Genomic DNA, 15863 nt, shown 5'->3' on the forward strand with positions numbered 1-15863 from the left:
TCATTAGGCAAGCTTGTGATCCAATTTCACAATTCTCAATGTTAATGCATCAAATAGGTGACTTAAATAAAAATCAATCACAAACAAGCATCACCTAACAAAAAAAATGCATCAACTAAGAACAAATTGCCTATCTATAGATAATGAAATTTGGTGGCCAAAACATGCAATTTAGAAATCCAAAAGCATTCTCAAAGGCAATGTTAGAAGCACTTGGTATGTGCAAACATTAAACATGAAGAACTCAACACCAAGCAACAGTTTACAACCTCAATAAATAGTACCAACAATAATAATTCAGCAGCAATATCTCAACACAATTAATAAATCAACTCAATTATCCTACACTTAGCATCAAAATAGAAAATTAAACTAACTAAGCTAAATAACTAACTAACTAACTAACTAACTAAAGGTGAGTGTCGTGCATGGTGAAGTATGGTGGTGAGTGGTGGTTTAAGAGGGGAAAAGAAAGAGGGGAAGAGAAAAGAAGAGAAGAAATAGAGACAAGAGAAGAAAAAAGTGTATTAGTGAGAAAATAGAGGAGTGCGACGCACACAGGGCCGTGCGCGCGCACAAGGGGTCACGCGTACGCGTGGTAGACGCGTGCGCGTGATGCTTGTGAAAAAGGGAATCGACGCGTACGCATAAGGAATGCGTACGCGTGAAGTGGAGAAAATGCAAGGTGACGCGTATGCATGAGGGACGCGTACGCGTCAATGGGAAAACTGAAATAGGTTGTGTGTTCACACTATGCGTGCAAACGCTATAAACAGAGGCTTTATTTCGAGGTGTGTGTGGGAACAGGTCTGTGCCCACGCACAGAAAGGAAAAAAAATTGTTTTTTCTTTAAAATGGGTTAGATCATGTGTGCGCGCGCACACAGGTCCGTGCGCATGCACAGGAACAAAAGAGGGCCGGGGTTCATGCGCACAGCATATCCTAGCACTGCGAACAGGGGCTGCAAAGATTGGTAGTTTGGAATCAATCAAAACAAGCATCAATTCATTGGTAGCATAGTCCAAACTAACAATGAATTCTCACGATCAAATGTTAATTTCAGTTAAAGTAACCGAGATCAAGAGTAATTCAACCTTGGGTCGTTCTCCCTAGGAGTTGCAATGAAATGTCATTATCATTGGCTATGAGGGATCTTTTTGGGGTTTTGGTTGAAAGAGGCAAGAAATGTAAATGACAATAAAATAAAGATGCATGAAATTAAATAAAAAGCAAGTAAAGGATATGAAAATGGAAATTAAATGCTAAAAAGAGCTCTTGGTGAGAATTGGGGAATTTGGGATTCCTATCCAAGTTATGGACCATAAATATGGCAATTGTGTGGAATTAATCCCAATTAGTCAATCCTACTTGAAAATTAGTCAAAAGAGCATAATTGATTCCAATCCCTAAGTCCTAAGTCAACACTAGTGGGCCAGTTAGAGTCAAGGGAAACCAAACCAATTAACAATCCTCACACAATGCGGAATGAACATCCACAACTCAATTTCACCAAAACACCCAATTTCTCAACCAAGAGTGTGAAAATTAAACATGCAAGAAATTAAACATCAAAGCAATAAAGTCAAAGCAAGGAATTAAAATTCAAAGTGATAAAACTTCAAATGCAAGAAATCTCTTGGCAAGTAATTGAGAACTAAGGCTATCTATCCTAACCATTGACCACAAACACATGATGATTATGAAGAGTTAATCCTACTTAGTCAACCTTAAATCGAAGATAAGTCAAATAGGCATAGTTGAATTCAATCCCTAAGTCCTAAGTCAACACTATTGGGTCACTTAGAGTCAAGGGAAACTAAACCAATTAACTACTCTAATATATCAAACAAGAATGGACATTAATGACTCAAGGGTCACCACAGTCATCAATTCCAAGCCAAGAGTGGAGAAAAACTAAGTAAAGACTAAGCCAAACATTTTATCAAACACTTGGTGTGCATGAAAATAAAATCAAATTAAATTGCATAAAAATAAAAGCTAACTACCAAAAGCAAGAAAATAGCAATAACAACTAAAGAAAGCAATAAATGAACATAAAACATAAATTGCATTAATTAAAATTGAAATTAACAAAAGTATCCATAAACATAAAAATGACAAAAGAAAGGAAATAACAAGAGAAATAAAGAAGATAAAGACAAGAATGCATGAAAACATAAAGTAAACTACATTAAGACAAGAATTAAAGACTGAAATTAAAGGAAATTAAACTAAACCTAACCTAATTCTAGAGGGAGGGGGGAGCTTCTATCTCTAGAAACTAAGAGAAGAACATAAGAAAAGCTAAACCTAATTGCCCCCCCTTGTTTCCACTTGGATTAGGGTTGAAATAGCTTTAGAAATGAGTTGGATTGGGTTTTGGATGCCCAGAATTCACCCCAGTGATTTGCATTAATGAGCTCAAGTGCCTCGTGTCACGCGTACGCGTGGGTCGTGCGTACGCGTCGCCATGCTCACACTTGTGCGTGCGCACGCGTCGCTTGTGCGCACGCACAAATTGCTGAACTTCCAAACTCCATTTCTTCATGGTTTCTTCCCTTTTGCATGCTCTTTTTCTCACTTCTTCAACCATACTTGCCTTGGAAACCTGAAATCACTTAGCAAACACATCAAGGCATTTTATGAAATTAAAGTGGATAAAATTTAGCAATTATATGGTCTAAATAGCATGTTTTCACTTTCAAGCACAATTTAAGAAGAAATCATGAAACTATGCTATTTCAATGAATAAGTGTAGGAAAAGTTGATGAAATTCACCCAAATAGAGAAAATAAATACCATGAAATGTGGATTCATCAGTAAGAGCAAGGATCCAAAGGCTTTGAGCATGAATGGTTAGGAGGGCCTAAAAGAAATATCTTAGCCTAAACAGTTCAATTGAGCTGCTTCCCTAACTATATGCTTGTGGTGTGAAGGTGTAAAGTGAAAAACTTGTGACTGTGCAGTTAAAGTTGTGGTCCAAATCAAAGAGTATGCTTAAGAACTCTGGACACCACTAGCTGAGGATTCTAGAAAAGCTGAATCTCAATCCAAAAGGGTTCACCCAGTTAAGTGTCTGTGGCATTTATGTATCCGATGGTAATACTGGAAAACAAAGTTCTTAGGGTAACGGCCAAGACACTAAAGAAGCTATGTTCAAGAATAAAAAAGAACTTAACTAAGAGAATCAATAGTATCATCTGGATTCTAAGTTCCTAAAGATGCTAACTATTTCGAGCTTCAATGGAAAGTGAGATGCCAAAACTATTCAGAAGCAAAAAGCTACTAGTCCCGCTCATCTAATTAAAACTAAGTTTCATTGAAAACTCTGAAATTTACTATATCCTTCTATTTCTTTTTATCCTACTTTGTTTTTGGTTGCTTGGGGATAAGCAACAGTTTAATTTTGGTGTTCTGATGAGCAGATATTTTATACACTTTTTGGCATCATTTTCATATAGTTTTCATTATGTTTTATTTAAGTTTTATTATAATTTTATAAGTTTTAATGAAAAATTCATATTTTTGGATTCTAATTTGAGTTTGTATGTTTTATGGTGATTTTAGATATTTTCTGGCTAAAATTGAGGAGCTTGAGCAAGAGTCTAATTCAAAGACAGAGAAAGAACTGCAGATGCTGTCAGGATCTGACCTCCATGCACTCAAAAGAGATTTTCTGGAGCTACAGAAGTTCAAATGGCACCCTCTCAATAGCTATGGAAAGCTAAAATCCAGGGCTTTCCAGAAATATACAATAGTCAAAACTTTGCTTTGGAAATGAAGGCCCACAACTGGCGTTCAACGCCAGCCACCAACCCCAGTCTTGGCATCCAACGCACATAAGGGGGTAGCTAGCGTCCAACGCCCTTTAGGGGGTCCCAAGCCAGTGTTTAATGCCCCTAAGGGGTACTAGCTCATGGGAAACACTCAAGCTCAGCCCAAACACTCACCAAGTGTGCCCCAGAAGTGAATTTTCGCACTACAAGACTAGTTTATCTTATTTTCTGTAATCCTTAATTACTAGACTAGTATATATAGAACAAAGATTACCCTTGTGAGAGATCTTTGCCCATTCGAACCTTTCATTATTATTTTCTGTATAGTATGAGTTGCTAACCTTCTAAGGTTAAGGTTAGGAGCTCTGCTGAGTTTCATGGATCAATAATATTACTGTTCTAATTCAATATGTCTGATTCTATTCTCTTATGCAACCTCGTTCTTCATCTTATAAATTGAGGGTGACCCGTGACAATCACCCTTGTTCTACATGGGTTCCGTGCGATTCCTGATCCAAATAGCGTTGAACCAAAGCTAGATATTGCATTGCGGATTCCAATAGAGCATCTGAGCAACTTTGGATATATGATATAATCCTGTTGACTATGGGTGCGTGAGGTCTCTGTGGCATTAAGGCTAGAGTCAGAGAAGCAGCACTTTCTGATCTGGAAGATTTGCCTTGTCTGTGGCACCTTGAATAGGATCGTGAAGGGGAATGGATTGCTTAGAGCTTCATCTTCCGATACAGTGAGAAACCTAGAGGTGACTTGATGAGAGTACATGAGTCATCTCAAAATGGTGGATTGCTGTAGTAGAGGAGGTTAACTTGATGAGAGGACATGAGTTAATCACTTACGGCTGCCATTGAAGGAATTAGAAGGTTATTGAAGTAGACAGTAAGAAAAGTTAATCTGGAAAGACAAAGCATCTCCGAAGCCTCAACCATTCTATCACCATTGATATCTCATCTATCTAGTAACGTTTTATTTATTTTGTTTTATGCATTTTCCGTGACAAACTATAATTTCTATCCGCCTAACTAAGATCTGCAAGGTGTCCACTGCTTGCTCAAACCAACAATCTCGTGGGATCGACCCTCACTCACCTGAGGTATTACTTGGACGACCTGGTATACTTGCTGGTCTATCTATGCGAATTCTGTGGAGCCAATTTTGTGCACCAAATATCCAACCTGACACATTCTCATGGGAATGTCGCCTTCCGGTCACAAATAAAACGGATACCCCCAGGGATATCGTGCCCACGCACACTCTTGTAATTCCGAAAGGATGCGAGAGGGATACTCAGCCACAGACCTCACATCTCAATGTAAGCGGGACTAACCACCTCCCTTACGCCGCCGCCGCGACCTCGACATGCGAGATTTACCTACCGTCCCTGCCAGGCACAAAGCGTCTCAACAATATCAGTATATATATATATATATATATATATATATATATATATATATATATATATATTCCATCAGTGATCACATTCAATAATTCACCATTTCTCTTTGAGTTCCAGACTCTTCATAACCATCATCAGTTCGTAATTCCACAACTCATCACATTAGTCATCATTACAGTACTCCGCCATCTCACGCAACGAATCCTTCCTCAATACTCCAGAAACCTAGGTATCCCTCTTCTAAATTCATATAGAACTTCACCTATGTAAGTCACTAATTCTTCTCTAATAGTCTTAGAGCCTAATTACTAGATAGTACTCTTAAACAGAAATTTAAGGAAGTTTAGAAAGTAAGAGAACCCTTAATAACGAAGAAAATTATTTTCAGTAAAACAGGGTCTGTGCCTACGCACACTTCAAATTTGGACCATTCTGTGTGCGCATGCATGTGCCGCGTATGCAAGAAGGTCTGACAGAGACGCACGCCCGCGCATGGAAGTGTCCGCGTATGCATGCACTCCTAGACTTGTAAAATTTTGTAAAGTTGTAGAAATTAGTTTTAAACACCAAACGTTATACGTTCATAACTTTCTCTACAAAACTCTATTCTCCTCAAACCTAATATGTTTTAAATCTCTTTAAATGAACTTCAATTTAAAACAAATTTCAGTCAATTTCAAAAACTGAAGCTCAAGTTATGATCTGCCAAAGTTCATCAAAAATAGATTTTTACCAAAAATCAACTAGGTTCTCAAACTTCTAAAATTCACAATCAAAACCAATTAACCTACAACCAAAATAATTCCAATCTACCTAATTTATGTTCATATACTTTCCAATTAATTCTACAACCTACCAATACACCTTTTCATCATTTTCATCCAAAAATTCCTACTTACACAACTCCACTTCTCAATAATTAACAATTCAACATAAATTCAACATCCTCAACATTCATCAATATCAACAATCATCATAATTTATTACCATACCTCAAAATTATCATTATCCAACTTAAATCTCAAGAATCAACAACAACATAAAAAATTCAACATCATAATTTATCATAATCACCAATGCCATCATACATTATCAATTCAACAATTTTCAACAATCAATTCAATCCTATCATAAAGTCCACTAGCTTAAGTGTCCAGAAATATTACATATTACATAGAGAAAACCAAAACCATACCTTGGCCAATTCCCAATATGCACAACACACCAAATTGACTCCAACTCAAGCTTCCAATCACCAACAACTAATCAAAGTCTCCCAATAAATGCCAACAACTGCAAGAACTCAACTAAAATCATACCAAATACAACAAATCAATACCTAGGGTTCCTAAATACACAATTTTAAAAAGGTAAAGAGTTTCCTTACCTTTCTCGATGGTGTTTGGGACACAAACCACCAATAGTCCAACCTTAGATACCACCTAATCAATTGAAAATATAAAATCTACTCAAAACCAAAAAATTAAATTTTGAATTTTTTATGGCTACATAATGGAGAGTGATATTCAAAATCTTACCTAAAAAAATTAGATAGAACTGACAGGCTCGGCGAGAGCTTCACGTGCCGTCATCGGAGTACCGTAGCTCGAGTTATGGCCACTGGAAGTTAAGGATGAATAGTAACACTCTCTTCTCCCTCTCTTATCACTAGTGTAGTTGGTGTGTGTTGTGTTTTGTGATGAATGAGGCTGAATGGCCTTCACTTGTGTGTTTATATATGTTGGGCTTGGGCCCAACTTGGGCTCGATCGAACCCGTTAGCGTTTTTTGCCCGTTTAACACAATTTTTGGCCAAACCTTTAGAATTAGCATCCGATTTTCAACTTTAATTATTTTTCTAAGTTCTTCTACAGTTTTTACTACTCTCACACAGTACCAGACAGATTTAAGCTAGTACTGCCAGCTAATTTACCAGTATGCATTTTTACGCATTTTTTCGCAAAAAATTACATTTTCTAACTTAAAAAAATCTACTGAGTCCAAACACGATATTTATATTTTTAATTAATATTTTAAAATTTTGGAACCTATTTTGGGATATTAAATTAATTAATTAATTGCGATTCTTACAGTTTTGCGAATATCTCCTAAATTGTGCTTAAGATTGAAAACATGCTTTTTAGGCCTTTAATTTGATAAGTTTAATTTACTTTAATTCCATTCAATGCCTTGATGTGTTTGTTATGTAATTTCAAGCTTAGAAAGAAAAGATTGGATTGAAGAAATGAAGAAAAAGCGTGTAAAATGGATAAATCATGAAGAAATGAGGTTTTGGCACAATTCATGGTCATGTGCATGCATGCCTTGCGCGTATGCGTGCTTTGGGATTTCTCTATGTGGCGCGTATGTATGCCTCATGCGTATGCATGACATGAAGCATGTGGTTCACTTAAGAAAACACATGGCTGGTGATTTCTGGACCTTCTCAAGCCCAATCTAACTCATTTCTAAGGTTATTTCAAGCCAAATTCAAAAATGATAAAGGGAGAGCAATTAGGATAGAGTAGAACCATGTTTTAGGTAGTTTTCTAGAGAGAGAAGCTCTCTTTTCTCTCTAGAATTTTGGGTTTAGATTAGATCTCTCCATAGATTTAGATTTCAATCATTGTTTTGATTTAGTTTTCCTTACAATTCCTTGTTATTGCATCTTGGTTCTCTTAGTTTTACTTGTTATTTTCTTTATTTTATTGCTTTTGATCGTATGAAATCGTGTTGATTTTGATTTCCATCTAATAAAATTTTATGTTTTTATATCCTTTGATGTTTGCCTTAGTTATTGTTATTGTTATCTTTCATTTGGTAGTTTTAGATTTCATTATTATTACAATTTTACAATGCTTTCATTTTATTCCTTACAAGTGTTTATGAAAATGCTTCTCTTAGTTTTAGGGTAGATTTTTGCATTCTTGACTTGGAATTGAGTAATGAAGGTGACCTTGATGTCATTACTATCTGAAGAATTGAGTGATAATTAGGAGATTTTATTTAATCTCGTATCCATTAACGAATAAGACCTATGGTTTGAGATTGATTAAGCCCGGTTGACTTATCTCCCCATTAGAGGTTGACTAATTGGGTTTGCTCTTATAATTGTCATGTCGTGGTTAGTGATGCAAGAGTCATTGATGTCCAATATGGACTGGTGATTTAGGGTTGTTGGTGTGCGAATCAGGATTTTGCACAGCTTAACCGGCAAGTGCACTGGGTCCTCCCAGTAATACCTCAGATGAGTAAGGGTTGATCCCACAAGGATTGCTAGACTGAGAAATAATGGCTAACCAGTTGGACTTAGTTAGACAAATACAAAATGGGTTTGGTGAGTCAATTCGCATAAAACCGTAAATAAGCAAGTAAATAAAGCAAATAAAGGTTTGGTGTGAAAACAGTAAAGGCTTTGGAGATGTTTATCTTTCTAGATTAAAAGTTCTTACCAACTATTTTAACAATGCATGATTCCTGAAAAATTGTAAATGTTTAAACCCTAATCTCTTAGTGATTTAGCCTCCTCTAACCTTCATTAGCCGCCACTCTCGTGGTCACTTATGTCCGATTAGAGGGTTAAGTTCAAAAACTAGTTTATGGCCACAAAAACCCTAATTACCCAAAGCTAACAGGATTATATGTCACTGAAAGAGCGAAACTCTCGCGCGATCTAGAATTTTCACAATAAATTCGCGTTGTAAGTATAGCTTCTAGACCGACAAGAATTCCTTTCTTACAAAAGTTTTGTTTGTCACTTAAGCAAACCCAATAAAATTGATAACCGAGTATTTAAATCTCGGGTCGTCTTCTCAAGGAATTGCAGGGAGGTATGACTTATTATTAGCTATGAAAAAGGTAGAATTTTGGGTTTTTTAATGTATAAGAAAAAAAGCAACAATAGTAAATGGCAAGAAAGTAAACTATAAGGAATTAATTTAAATAAATAATAAAACTCTTGACAAGGTATAAGAACTGAAAGTCCTATCCTTATCAATTGTGATGAGAATTGGATTTTAATCCCACTTTGTTAACCTCTAACTATGAAGGTTGATAAACCTATATTTTATGATATATTTTGTGCTTAGTTTGAGTGATTTATTCAATCCTTTACCCACTTATTCATATTAATTGCATGGTTTTACTTTTCCTTCCTTATTATGTGATGTATGTGAAAAACATGTTTTCTATGCTTTAAAATTAATTATTTCAATTACCTTTATTTCCATTCGATGCCGTGATTAGTGTGTTGAGTAGTTTCAGATCTTCTAAGGCAGGAATGACTTAAAGGATGGAAAGGAAACATACAAAAATGGAAGGAAAGCATAAAACGGAGTTTTTGAAGAAACTGGCAGCCACGCGATCGCATGGATGACATGGCCATATGCCAAGCGCGAAGAAGCAGCGACGCGGTCGCATGACTGATGCGACCGCGCGCCTTAAGCAGAACACATATGACGCGGTCGCATGACTGACACGACTGCGTGGTAAGGAAAACTCCGAATGACGCGACCGCATGACCCACGCGGACGCGTGATAGAGGCCACGCACCAGAAATTGCAGAAAATGCTCCCAGCAAATTCTGAAGCCCTTTTTGGCCCAAATCCAAGTCCAGAAGGCATAGACCAGAGGTTATGAAGTGAGGGAATGCATCCATTCAGAAAGACCACTTTAGTTAGTTTTCATGATTTAGATTTAGTTTAGAGAGAGGTTCTCTCCTCTCTCTTCTCTCTTTAGGATTAGGATTTAGAATTAGGATTTTATTCGCTTTCAGGATTATATCTTTTTCAGGTCCAATATTCCCTTTTATTTACTTTTGCAATTTGATTTATGAATTCTTCCATGTTACAGATTACTCTTTTGAATTAATGTTATTTGAGGTATTTCAGTTTAATATTGCTTTCTCTTATTTACAGTATTGTTATTCCCATCTGAAGTTTTTTCCAGTAGATTTACTTTCCTCCTTTTGGTCTTGGTTAAGAAATCCATAACTCAGGAGTTATCAAACTCAAACATGAATGATAATTGTTATCTTGTTAATTAAATGAACTTCAATAATCCCAATCTTTTCTTAGGAAATAAATAGGATTCGAAGATCAAACCAATTAATCTCTTGACCTTCCTTTATCTTGGTAAAGGTTAACAAAGTAGAATTAAGATTCGATTTTCATCATCTTGATAAGGATAGCTAGTATAGGACCTCTAATTTCTCATATCTTGCCAAAAGTTTATTTACAGTCATTTATTTATTTTATTTTCCATTTAAATTACTTGTTCTTCATTTACTTTAATTACCAATTAAACCATTCGCTCCTCATTCTCAAAACCCCAATTTACAATCTCCATAACCAATAATAAGAACATACTTCCCTGCAGTTCCTTGAGAAGATGATCCGAGGTCGGTTATCAATTTATTTATGGGTTTGTTACTTGTGACAACCAAAACGTTTGTACGAAGGGATTTCTGTTGGTTTAGAGACTATATCTACAACGCGACTGTTTTTATGAAATGCTTTACCACCATAAATTCCCAACGTCAAAATGGCGCCGTTGCCGGGGAACTGCAATCGTGTGCCTTATTATTGGTTATTGTAAATATTTTTCTTTTACTTGTTTATTTGCTTTTATTTTCCCCTCTTTATTTCTTTTAGCTACTATGAATTCTCACCCCTTTCGCTTTGAGTTTGGTTCTAATGTTATTGAAAGGAATGGAAGTTATAACAGGAACATACATCAAGGTCAGAGCAACCAAAGATGGATGGAGCCAAGAGGATCTGATCAACCCTTTAGGCAACAACACCCTCCAAGATATCATGGACAAAGACCATTCTACAATGCATACCAAGCAAATAGACATGGTGGACAACCTTGTAATTACCAACAAGACCCACCTTGTACTTATAGACCATCCTCTCATTATAACTCCAAACCACCACACTCACAAGCTCCTTTTCACCATTCACCACCGTATGATCCTCATTTACCCCAGTTCCAATCCAATCACTCCCAAACACCACCACTTCCCCCTGTGCCATATCCAAATCTATCACCCGGAGAATCAGAGGTTCGCCTCAAGGAAACAGTAAATCAACTTCAAACAACCCTTCATCAACTGGAGCAAGCAGTAAGTCAATTATCTTCTAGACGTTCGAACATTCAAGGACATCCCACAGCCCCATGTGGACAATCTAACGAAGAGCGTAGCATGAAGGAGATACTAGAAACTCCAGTGGACAAGACAGAGCATGGTTTCATACTGGAACAAGTAGAGGAAGCTATCATTATTGAAGAAGAAGAGTTGGTTGAAGACTTAGGAGACGCTGAACCTCCATGGGAATCCAAAGTTGTGGAGCATTCTGTTAAGGATGTTACAGTTGATGCTAAGGAGGATTGTGCGCAATCCCCAGAGCAAGTCTTTCATGAAGAACTAGATAGAATAACCCAAGAAGCAGATTTCCTTGATGATGATAGTCACAAGTCAAGTTCTCCTAGTAATGAGCTTGCATCCGCAAGTGAATTCTCTGAGATCGAAGAATCTTCCCCAAGTGAATACGAAGATGATACGAAGGTAGATTTCTCTCAACCTCCAGTCTATGACTTAAGTAATGAGGAAGACATAGATGGCTTTGATCAGGACATGGATACATTTGAAGAATCTTGCAAGGAAGTGGAGAATTTCACAGAAGAGCACAAGGGAGTAGAACTCACAGAACCACTGGAACCACCTATCCCAAGGCCATTACCACCCAATACAAGCTTTAAGTTGGTACAATCCTTAACCTTTAACTGTATTTTTCAACTTGAATATGGTTTGCTTGAAACAGATGGCCAGCTTAAAGCTCTCTGCGGCTTTAAGAGTAAGCGGGAAATGGCTTGTACTCAGAGCTGGTGCACAAAGTTCAATAAGGTTCCACGCTTCAACTCGAAGTGCACGAATTGGCATCATGATCAATCGGATGGATCTCAGAAAACGTTTGGTTATCCTGGTGAGAATCTAATCTCTAAACCACCCGGATGGAAAAGTATAGATCAAGACGAAGGCGGATTCAAAAGCAAAGTTTGGGATCCTGGAATCTGTGCTGACATTCATCACCCCGGGAGCCTGACAATCTCTTTGAAGCTGCTTAGAAGCTTCACATGCCTAGTTTGGGACCCCAGAGGCTATTGGCATTCCAAGCATTGGTGGAGATTTCTGGATGAATTTAAGCATAAGCCGTGATGAGCGGATAATTTATACGCTTTTTGGCATTGTTTTTAGTATGTTTTTAGTAGAATCTAGTTACTTTTAGGGATGTTTTCATTAGTTTTTATGTTAAATTCACATTTCTGGACTTTACTATGAGTTTGTGTGTTTTTCAGTGATTTCAGGTATTTTCTGGCTGAAATTGAGGGACTTGAGCAAAAATCAGATTCAGAGGTTGAAGAAGGACTGCTGATGTTGTTGGATTCTGACCTCCCTGCACTCAAAATGGATTTTCTGGAGCTACAGAACTCAAAATGGCGCGCTTCTAATTGAGTTGGAAAGTAGACATCCAGGGCTTTCCATAAATATATAATAGTCCATACTTTGCCCAAGTTTAGACGACGCAAACTGGCGTTCAACGCCAGCTCTCTGCCCAATTCTGGCATCCAGTGCCAGAAACAAGTTGCAAAGTGGAGTTCAACGCCCAAACTTGCACAAAAGCTGGCGTTCAACTCCAAGAATGACCTCTCCACGTGTAGACTTCAAGCTCAGCCCAAGCACACACCAAGTGGGCCCCGGAAGTGGATTTATGCATCAATTACTTACTTCTGTAAACCCTAGTAGCTAGTTTATTATAAATAGGACATTTTACTATTGTATTAGACATCTTTGATCATCTTTTGAAACATCTTTGGATTATCTTTTGATCTATTGATCACGTTTGGGGGCTGGCCATTCGGCCATGCCTGGACCTTCATTACTTATGTATTTTCAACGGTAGAGTTTCTGCACTCCATAGATTAAGGTGTGGAGCTCTGCTGTTCCTCAAAGATTAATGCAAAGGACTACTGTTTTCTATTCAATTCATCTTATTTCACTTCTAAGATATTCATTCGCACTTCAACCTGAATGTGATGAACGTGACAATCATCATCATTCCCTATGAACGCGTGCCTGACAACCACTTCCGTTCTACATTAGATTGAATGAGTATCTCGTAGATCTCTTAATCAGAATCTTCGTGGTATAAGCTAGATTGATGGCGGCATTCATGAGAGTCCGGAAAGTCTAAACCTTGTCCGTGGTATTCCGAGTAGGATTCTGAGATTGAATGACTGTGACGAACTCCAAACTCGCGAGTGCTTGGCATAGTGACAGACGCAAAAGGATAGTAAATTCTATTCCAGTATGATCGAGAACCTCCAAGATGATTAGCCATGCAGTGACAGCGCATCGGATTATTTTCACAGAGAGGAATAGAATGCAACCAACGACAAGGGTGATACCTCCAGACGATTAGCCGTGCTGTGACAGAGCATTTGGACCATTTTCCCGAGAGGATTGAAAGTAGCCATTGGCACCGGTGACATCCTTACATAAAGCCAGCCATAGAAAGGAGTAAGACAGATTGGATGAAGACAGCAGGGAAGCAGAGGTTCAGAGGAATGAATGCATCTCCATACGCTTATCTGAAATTCTCACCAATGATTTACATAAGTGTTTCTATCCTTAGTTTATTATTTATTTTCGAAAACTCCATAACTATTTTATATCCGCCTGACTGAGATTTACAAGGTGACCATAGCTTGCTTCATACCAACAATCTCCATGGGATCGACCCTTACTCACGTAAGGTTTATTACTTGGACGACCCAGTGCACTTGCTGGTTAGTTATGCGAAGTTGTGAAGATATGTTTAAACCATGGTTCTGTGCATCCATTTTTGGTGCCATCGCCAGGGAATCAATTTCGAACAATAATTCACAACCTGAGTAACAATTTCGTGAGTTTCATGAATGAAACAAGGTCTTCCATTAGAAATTTGGAAGCACAGGTGGGCCAGCTGAGTAAAAGGATCACTGAAATCCCTCCTAGTACTCTCCCAAGCAATACAGAAGAGAATCCAAAAGGAGAGTGCAAGGCCATTGAATTAATCACCATGGCCGAACCTGTAAGGGAAGGAGAGGACGTGAATCCCAAGGAGGAAGACCTTCTGGGACGTCCAGTGGTCAATAAGGAGTTTCCCTTTGAGGAACCAAAGGACCCTGAGGCTCATCTAGAGACCACAGAGATTCCATTGAACCTCCTTATGCCATTCATGAGCTCGGATGAGTATTCCTCTTCTGAAGAGAATGAGGATGTCACTGAAGAGCAAGTTGCCAAGTTCCTTGGTGCAATCATGAAGCTGAATGCCAAACTATTTGGTAATGAGACTTGGGTAGATTAACCTCCCCTGTTCACCAATGAATTAAATGCATTGGATTTACTGAGATTGCTCCAGAAGAAAGAGGATCCTGGAAAGTTCCTCATACCCTGTACCATAGGCACCATGACCTTTGAGAAGGCTCTATGTGACCTTGGGTCAGGGATAAACCTCATGCCACTCTCTGTAATGGAGAAACTTGGAATATTTGAGGTGCAAGCTGCTAAAATCTCATTAGAGATGGCAGACAACTCAAGAAAAGAGGCTTATGGACAAGTAGAGCACATGTTAGTAAAGGTTCAAAGCCTTTACATCCCTGCTGATTTCATAATCCTAGATACTGGGAAGGATGAAGATGAATCCATCATCCTTGGAAGACCCTTCCTAGCCGCAGCAAGAGCTGTGATTGATGTGGACAGAGGGGAATTAATCCTTCAACTAAATGAGGATAACCTTGTGTTTAAAACTCAAGGATCTCTCTCTGCAACCATGGAAAGGAAGCATGAAAAGCTTCTCTCAAAGCAGAGTCAACCAAGGCCCCCACAGTCAAACTCTAAGTTTGGTGTTGGGAGGCCACAACCAAACTCTAAGTTTGGTGTCAAACCCCCATATCCAAACTCTAAGTTTGGTGTTGGGAGGTCTCAACAAAGCTCTGCACATCTGTGAGGCTCCATGAGAGCCCACTGTCAAGCTATTGACATTAAAGAAGTGCTTGTTGGGAGGCAACCCAATGTTTATTTATCTAATTTTATTTTTGTTTTTCATGTTTTCTTAGGTTCATGATCATGTGGAGTCACAAAATAAACGAAAAATTTAGAAACAGAATCAAAAACAGCGGAAGAAAAATCACACCCTGGAGGAAGCACCTGTCTGGCATTCAACGCCAAAACAGAGCATGGTTCTGGTGCTGAACGCCCAAAATGGGCAATATCTGGGCGCTTAACGCCCAAAATGGGCATCATCTGGGCACTGAACGCCAGAATTGCACCCTGGAGAGGAGCTAGCGCTGAACGCCCAGAACAAGCATGGTTCTGGCGTTCAACGCCAGAAATGGGCAACAAATGGGCGTTGAACACCCAAAATGGGCACCAACCTGGCGCTGAACGCCCAGAGTTGTGTGCAAGAGCATTTTACATGCCCAATTTGGTGCAAGGTTGTAAATCCTTGAACACCTCAGGATCTATGGACCCCACAGGATCATCTCAGGATCTGTGGACCCCACAGGATCCCTACCTACCTCCACCTACTCTCTTCTCTCTTCTCAATCATCCTCTATTCCCAATAAACA

The sequence above is a fragment of the Arachis hypogaea genome, chromosome 11 (genome assembly GCF_003086295.3).
Source record: "Arachis hypogaea cultivar Tifrunner chromosome 11, arahy.Tifrunner.gnm2.J5K5, whole genome shotgun sequence".
NCBI lineage: Eukaryota > Viridiplantae > Streptophyta > Magnoliopsida > Fabales > Fabaceae > Arachis > Arachis hypogaea.